Source organism: Stenella coeruleoalba (genome assembly GCF_951394435.1).
Source record: "Stenella coeruleoalba genome assembly, chromosome: 8".
Lineage (NCBI taxonomy): Eukaryota > Metazoa > Chordata > Mammalia > Artiodactyla > Delphinidae > Stenella > Stenella coeruleoalba.
Genome location: NC_137154.1, coordinates 24,024,891 through 24,033,913, shown reverse-complemented (window position 1 = coordinate 24,033,913; position 9,023 = coordinate 24,024,891).

Sequence of the window (9,023 nt, the reverse complement as noted above, 5' to 3'; positions counted from 1 at the left end):
GTCCCTGCCATCCCCCGGAACTTCTTGGTTCTGGTTCTTCACTGCCAAGCTCGTTGCCTGAAAGCTCCCAGCTCCCCTCCTGTTAGCTAATTTCCAGTTTCCTGGACAGTCTCTTCTTTCAGCTGGACTGTGAGCTTTGATCCAGTCCATCAACATGGTACTTCCCTCTTCACCTGGCCGGGACAGGGGTCCCCATTTCAAAATGTAGAAGCATTCTGGATGCATGAAAAACAAGAACAAAAAACCCCAAACAGAAAGTAGATTGGTGCAGCCACTGTGGAAAACAGTATGGAAGTTTCCCAAAATAACGAAAAATAGAACTACCATGTGACCCAGCAATTCCACTCCTACATATAGATATGAAAAAAACAAAAACAGTAATTCAAAAAGATACACGTGGAGGGCGGAGTCAACGTGGCATACTAGGATGACACGGAATTCGCGTCTCCTCACAAGCGGGGCACCTACCAGGCACCGGTGGGGGACCACGGACACCTAAGGGGACAGGAGGAACCCCCATGACCACGTAGGACGTGGGGCATGGGGGGAGTGAAGGGGGAGGAGAAGTGGAGGTGGGACGAGAATGGAGCCCCTGAAGGGCGGCTGGGGGAGGGGAAGGGATTCCACGCCCAAAGGGGGAGATTGGGGACCACTGGGAGGACAGAGGATCAAAAGGGAGTGCGGCCAGGTTTCCCCTACCCACTTGGGTCCCCAGGAACCTGCTGAGATCCCGGGCCTGATGCTCTGCCCACCTAGGCCCCCTCCAGCCACGTGGGTCCTGAGGGAGTGGGAGGGAGGGAAGGGGGAGCAAAAGTAAAGGCCGGACCTACGGGACCGTATCCCTGAGGGGTGGCTGGGGGAGGGGAGGAGTTCCTACACCCAGCAGGACCCACCCACAGTTAGGGGTCCAGCAGGGATGGGGGAGACCCTGGGGGAGATGGTGGGGGAGGGGCACGAAGGAACAGAAAGGAAAAGGACCAGGGCTTTCCCTGTCCACTTAGGCACCGGGGAGCCAGTTGGCCTCCCAGGCCTAATCCTCTGCCCTCGGAGCCTCCCTCCTGCCATGCAGAGCCCAGGCCCCACCCCACACCCCGGCCAGGGCCCAATCTCTACCCTTGGAGACCCCCTCTGAGACCCCCTCCAACACAATGGGCCTAACCCCGACCACACACGCTCACTCAGGGCCTCGCCTCCAAACTCCACACTCCAGAGCACCTCCTTTCCACGTGCTGCCCCTCCCTTCTGCACAGGTCCTAAGCAGAGGCCCCGCCCCATGCTCAAACGTCACCCCCCACTCGCCTAGGTCCCGCCCCACCCTAAACCCCACCCCTGCCTAAGTTCCCCTTCCACCTAAACTCTGCCTGCAAGGCTTTTTTTTCCCTCTTTTACATTGGGGTTCTGTTTTACATTGTTGTTGATTCATTTATATTTTTATTTTTCCTAATAAATCTTTATTTTTCTAATTTTATTTTATTCTTTATACTTTGTTATTGTTCTCTCCTTTTGTTCCCTCTGCACCCCTCCCCCCTTTTTTTTCTTTTCTCTATTGTGGTTTTATTTTACCTTGTTGCAGTTGTTTCAATTATTTTTATTTTTCCTAATATATTTTTTATCTTTCTAATTTTATTTTGTTTTTTTCTTCTTTGATATTGTACTGCTCCTCTTTTTCTTTCTTTCTTTATTTCCTTTTTTTTTTTTTTGTGCCACACCACACAGATTGCAGGGTCTTGGTTCCCAGGCTGGAGGTCGAGCCTGCACTCCTGTGGTGGGAGCTCCAAGTCCAAACCGCTGGACTAACAGAGAACCTCAGACCCCAGGGAATATTAATTGGAGTGAGACCTCCTGAAGGTCCTAATCTCAGCACCAAGACCCAGCTTTATCCAACTGCCTGCAAACTCCAGTGCTGGATGCCTCAGGCCAAACAACCAGTAAGACAGGAATACAGCCCTACCCATCAAAAAAAAAAAGAATGAAACGACAAAAAAAAAAATGTTACAGGCAAAGGAGCAAGGTAAAAACCTACAAGACCCAATAAATGAAGATGAAATAGGCAATCTACCTCTTTTTATATGTATATATATATATGTATTTTTATATGTGTATATATATGTATTTTTATATGTATATATATGTATGTTTCCTTTTTCTCTTTTTCTGAGTGGGTATGTGTATGCGTCTTCATGTGATTTTTGTCTGTGTAGCTTTGCTTTTACCATTTGCCCTAGGGTCTGTCTGCCTGTTTTTCGTTGTTTTTGTTTTTTCTTTTTTTATTACTTTTAATTTTTTTATTTTTAATAATTTAAAAAATACTTTTACTTTAATAACTTTATTATTTTCTTTATCTTTTTCTTTTTTTCTCCCTTTTCTTCTGAGCTGTGTGGTTGACAGGGTCTTGGTGCTCTGGCAGGGTGTCAGGCCTGTGCCTCTGAGGTGGGAGAGCTAAGTTCGTGACATTGGTCCACCAGAGGCCTTCTGGCTCCACATAGTATCAAACAGCAAAAGCTCTCCCAGAGATTTCCAGCTCAACACTAAGACCCAGCTCCACTCAACGACCAGCAAGCTACAGTGTTGGACACCCTATGCCAAACAACTAGAAAGATAGGAACACAACCCCACGCATTAGCAGGGATGTTGCCTAAAGTCATAACAAGGTCACAGGCAGCCCAAAACACACCACTGGACGCGGTCCTGCATACCAGAAAGACAACATCCAGCGTCATCCACCAGAACACAGGCACTAGTCCCCTCCACCAGGAAGCCTACATAACCCACTGAAACAATCTTAGCCACTGGGAGCAGACACCAAAAACAACGGAAACTACAAACCTGCAGCCTATGAAAAGGAGACCCCAAACACAGTAAGTTAAGCAAAATGAGAAGACAGAGAAACACACAGCAGATGAAGGAGCAAAGTAAGAACCCACCAGACCAAACAAACGAAGAGGAAATAGGCAGTTTACCTGAAAAAGAATCCAGAGTAATGATAGTAAAGATGATCCAAAATCTTGGAAATAGAATGGAGAAAATACAAGAAACAAGGACCTAGAAGAACTAAAGAGCAAACAAACAATGATGAACAACACAATAAATGAAATTTAAAATTCTCTAGAAGGTATCAATAGCAGAATAACTGAGGCAGAAGAACGATTAAGTGACCTGGAAGATAAAATAGTGGAACTAACTACCACAGAGAAAAATAAAGAAAAAAGAATGAAAAGAATTGAGGACAGTCTCAGAGACCTCTGGAACAACATTAAATGCACCAACATTCGAATTATAGGGGTCCCAGAAGAAGAAGAGAAAAAGAAAGGGACTGAGAAAATATTTGAAAAGATTATAGTTGAAAACTTCCCTAATATGGGAAAGGAAATAGTCAAGTCCAGGAAGTGCAGAGAGTCCCATACAGGATAAATCTAAGGAGAAACATGCCAAGACACATATTAATCAAACTATCAAAAATTAAATTCAATGAAAAAATATTAAAAGCAGCAAGGGAAAAAGAACAAATAACATACAAGGGAATAACCATAAGGTTAACAGCTGATCTTTCAGCAGAAATTCTACAAGCCAGAAGGGAGTGGCAGGATATATTTAAAGTGATGAAAGGGAAAAACCTACAACCAAGATTACTCTACCCAGCAAAGATCTCATTCAGATTCGATGGAGAAGTCAAAAGCTTTTCAGACAAGCAAACGCTAAGAGAATTCAGCACCACCAAACCAGCTTTACAACAAATGCTAAAGGAACTTCTCTAGGCAGGAAAGACAAGAGAAGGAAAAGACCTAAAAAAACAAACCCAAAACAATTAAGAAAATGGTAATTTTCTTACATACATATTGATAATTACCTTAAATATAAATGGATTAAATGCTCCAACCAAAAGACATAGACTGGCTGAAAGGATACAAAAACAAGACCTGTATATATGCTGTCTACAAGAGACCCACTTCAGACCTAGGGACACATACAGACTGAAAGGGAGGGGACGGAAAAAGCTATTCTATGCAAATGGAAATCAAAAGAAAGCTGGAGTTGTGACCACCTAGAGGGGTGGGATAGGGAGGGAGATGCAAGAGGGAAGAGACATGGGGATATATGTATATGTATAACTGATTCACTTTGTTATAAAGCAGAAACTAACACACCATTGTAAAGCAATTATACTCCAATAAAGACGTTTAAAAAAAAAAGCTGGAGTAGCAATTCTTATATCAGACAAAATAGACTTTAAAATAAAGACTATTACAAGAGACAAAGAAGGGCACTACATAATGATCAAGGGATCAATCCAAGAAGAAGATATAACAATTGAAAATATTTATGCACCCAACATAGGAGCACCTCAATACATAAGGCAAATGCTAACAGCCATAAAAGGGGAAATCGACAGTAACACAATCGTAGTAGGGGACTTTAACACCCCACTTTCACCAATGGACAAATCATCCAAAATGAAAATAAATAAGGAAACACAAGCTTTAAATGACACATTAAACAAGATGGACTTAATTGATATATATAGGACATCCCATCCAAAAACAGCAGAATACACTTTCAAGTGCACATGGAACATTCTCAAGGATAGACCATATCTTGGGTCACAAATCGAGCCTTGGTAAATTTAAGAAAATTGAAATGGTATCAAGTATCTTTTCCGACCACAACGCTATGAGACTAGATATCAATTACAGGAAAAAAACTGTAAAAAATACAAACACATGGAAGCTAAACTACACATATTAAATAACAGAGATCACCGAAGAAATTAAAGATGAAATCAAAAAATACCTAGAAAGAAATGACAATGAAAACACGATGACACAAAACCTATGGGATGCAGCAAAAGCAGTTCTAAGAGGGAAATTTATAGCAATATAATCCTGTCTCAAGAAACTAGAAACATCTCAAATAAACAACCTAACCTTACACCTAAAGCAATTAGAGAAAGAAGAACAAAAAATTCCCAAAGTTAGCAGAAGGAAAGAAATCATAAAGATAAGATCAGAAAAAAATGAAAAAGAAATGGAGGAAACAATAGCAAAGATCAATAAAACTAAAAGCTGGTTCTTTGAGAAGATAAACAAAATTGATAAATCATTAGCCAGACTCATCAAGAAAAAAAGGGAGAAGACTCAAATCAACAGAATTAGAAATGAAAAAGGAGAAGTAACAACTGACACTGCAGAAATACTAAGGATCATGAGAGATTATTACAAGCAACTCTATGTCAATAATATGGACAACCTGGAAGAAATGGACAAATTCTTAGAAAAGTACAACCTTCCAAGACTGAACCAGGAAGAAATAGAAAATATAAACAGACCAAACACAAGCACTGAAATTGAAACTGTGATTAAAAATCTTTCAACAAACAAAAGCCCAGGACCAGGTAGCTTCACAGGTGAATTCTATCAAACATTTAGAGAAAAGCTAACACCTATCCTTCTCAAACTCTTCCAAAATATAACAGAGGGAGGAACACTCCAAAACTCATTCTATGAGGCCACCATCACCCTGATACCAAAACCAGACAAAGATGTCACAAAAAAAGAAAACTACAGGCCAATATTACTGATGACCATAGATGCAAAAATCCTCAACAAAATACTAACAAACAGAATCCAACAGCACATTAAAAGGATCAAACACCATGATCAAGTCGGGTTTATCGCAGGAATGCAAGGATTCTTCAATATATGCAAATCAATCAATGTGATACACCATATTAACAAACTGAAGGATAAAAACCATATGATAATCTCGATAAATGCAGAAAAAGCTTTCGACAAAATTCAACACTCAATTATGATAAAAATTCTCCAGAAAGTAGGTATAGAGGGAACCTATCTCAACATAATAAAGGCCATATATGACAAACCCACAGCAAACATCATTCTCAATGGTGAAAAACTGAAACTATTTCCTCTAAGATCAGGAACAAGACAAGGTTGCCCACTCTCACCACTATTATTCAACATAGTTTTGGAACTTTTAGCCACAGCAATCAGAGAAGAAAAAGAAATAAAAGGAATACACACAGAAAAGAAGAAATAAAATTGCCACTGTTTGCAGATGACATGATACTATACATAGACAATCCTAAAGATGCTACCAGAAAACTACTAGAGCTAATCAATGAATTTGGTAGAGTAGCAGGATACAAAATTAATGTACAGAAATCTCTTGCATTCCTATACACTAATGATGAAAATCTGAAAGAGAAATTAAGGAAACACTCCCATTTACCATTGCAACAAAAAAAATAAAATACCTAGGAATAGACTTACCTAAGGAGACAAAAAACCTGTATGCAGAAAACTATAAGACACTGATGAAAGAAATTAAAGATGATACAAACAGATGGAGAGATAAACCATGTTCTTGGATTGGAAGAATCAACATTGTGAAAAATGACTATACTACCCAAAGCAATCTACAGATTCAATGCAATCCCTATCAAACTACAAATTTCAGTTTTCACAGAACTAGAACAAAAATTTCACAATTTGTGTGGAAACACAAAACACTGTGAATAGCCAAAGTGATCTTGAGAAAGAAAAACGGGCCTGGAGGAATCAGGCACCCTGACTTCAGACTATACTACAAAGCTACAGTGATCAAGACAGTATGGTACTGGCACAAAAACAGAAATATAACTCATTGGAACAGGATAGAAAGCCCAGAGATAAACCCATGCACATATGGCCACCTTATCTTTGATAAAGAAGGCAAGAGTATACAATGGAGAAAAGACATCCTCTTCAATAAGTGGTGCTGGGAAAACTGGACAGCTACACGTAAAGGAATGAAATTAGACCACTCCCTAACACCATACACAAAAATAAACTCAAAATGGATTAAGGGGGCTTCCCTGGTGGTGCAGTGGTGGAGGGTCCGCCTGCTGATGCAGGGAACGCGGGTTCGTGCCCCCGTCCTGGAAGATCCTACATGCTGCGGAGTGGCTGGGCCCGTGAGCCATGGCCGCTGAGCCTGCGCGTCCGGAGCCTGTGCTCTGCAACGGGAGAGACCACAACAGTGAGAGGCCCACGTACCGCAAAAAAAAAAAAAAAAAAAAGGATTAAAGACCCAAATGTAAGGCCAGACACTATCAAACTTTTAGAGGAAAACATAGGCAGAACACTCTATGACATAAATCACAGCAAGATCCTTTTTGACCCACCTCCTAGAGAAATGGAAATAAAAACAAAAATAAACAAATGGCACCTAATGAAATTTAAAAGCTTTTGCACAGCAAAGGAAACCATGAACAAGACCAAAAGACAACCCTCAGAATGAGAGAAAATATTTGCAAATGAAGCAACTGACAAAGGATTAATCTCCAAATTATACAACCAGCACATGCAGCTCAATATCAAAAAAATAAACCAAGCCAATCCAAAAATGGGCAGAAGACCTAAATAGACATTTCTCCAAAGAAGATGTACAGATTGCCAACAAACACATGAAAGGATGCTCAACATCACTAATCATTAGAGAAATGCAAATCAAAACTACAATGAGGTATCACTTCACACCATTCAGAATGGCCAGCATCAAAAAATCTACAATCAGTGAATGCTGGAGAGGGTGTGGAGAAAAGGGAACCCTCTTGCACTGTTGGTGGGAATGTAAATTGATACAGCTACTATGGAGAACAGTATGGAGGCTCCTTACAAAACTAAAAATAGAACTACCATACGACCCAGCAATCCCACTACTGGGCATATACCCTGAGGAAACCATAATTCAAAAAGAGTCATGTACCACAATGTTCATTGCAGCACTACTTACAATAGCCAGGACATGGAAGCAACCTAAGTATCCATTGACAGATGAATGGATAAAGAAGTTGTAGCACATATATACAAGGGAATATTACTCAGCCATAAATAAAAAACGAAATTGAGTTATTTATAGTGAGGTGGATGGACTTAGATCCTATCATACGAGTGAAATAAGTCAGAAAGAGAAAAAATACTGTATGCTAACACATATATATCGAATCTAAAAAAAAAAAATGGTTCTGAGGAACCTAGGGGCAGGACAAGAATAAAAACGCAGACGTAGAGAATGGACTTGAGGACACGGGTAGGGGGACGGGTAAGCTGGGATGAAGTGAGAGAGTGGCATGGACATATATACACTACCAAATGTAAAATAGATAGCTAGTAGGAAGCAGCCGCATAGCACAGGGAGATCAGCTCGGTGCTTTGTGACCGCCTAGAGGGGTGGGATAAGGAGGGTGGGAGGGAGATGCAAGAGGGAGGGTATATGGGGATATATGTATGTATATAGCTGATTCACTTTGTTATACAGCAGAAACTAACACAACATCATAAAGCAATTATACTCCAATAAAAATGTTAAAAAAAAGATACATACACTGCAGTGCTCAAAGAAGCATTATTTACAATTGCCAAGATATGGAAGCCACCTAAGTGTCCATCGACAGATGAATGGATAAAGAATATGTGGTACATATATACAATGGAATATTGCTCAGCCATAAAAGAGAATGAAATTTTGCCATTAGCCGCCATGTGGATGGACTTGGAGGTAATTATCCTTAGTGAAATAAGTCAGAGAACAACAAATACTGTATGATATCCTTATATGTGGAATCTAAAAAACACAACCAACTGGTGAATATAACTAAAAAGAAGCAGACTCAGAGATGTGGAGAACAAACTGGTGGTTGCTGGTTGGAGAGGGGCAAGGTAGGGATGGGGGAGGGGAAGGCACACACTATTGGGTGTAAAATAGGCCACAAGGATGTACTGTACAGTATGGGGAATATAGCCAATAGTTTGTAATAACTGTAAATGGAGTGTAACCTTTAAAAATTGTATTAAAAAGAAAACAACAAAGAAAACCCTCAAACCAACCACAACAGTGCAAGAACAAAGTTCAGCGTGTGAGGCAGCATGAAGTGGTGACCAAATGCTCTTCCACACAGGTCCAGGAAATTACTGTGACAGGCACTGAGAAACTAGTGGTACCAGATGGGATTTTCAAAAAGAAAT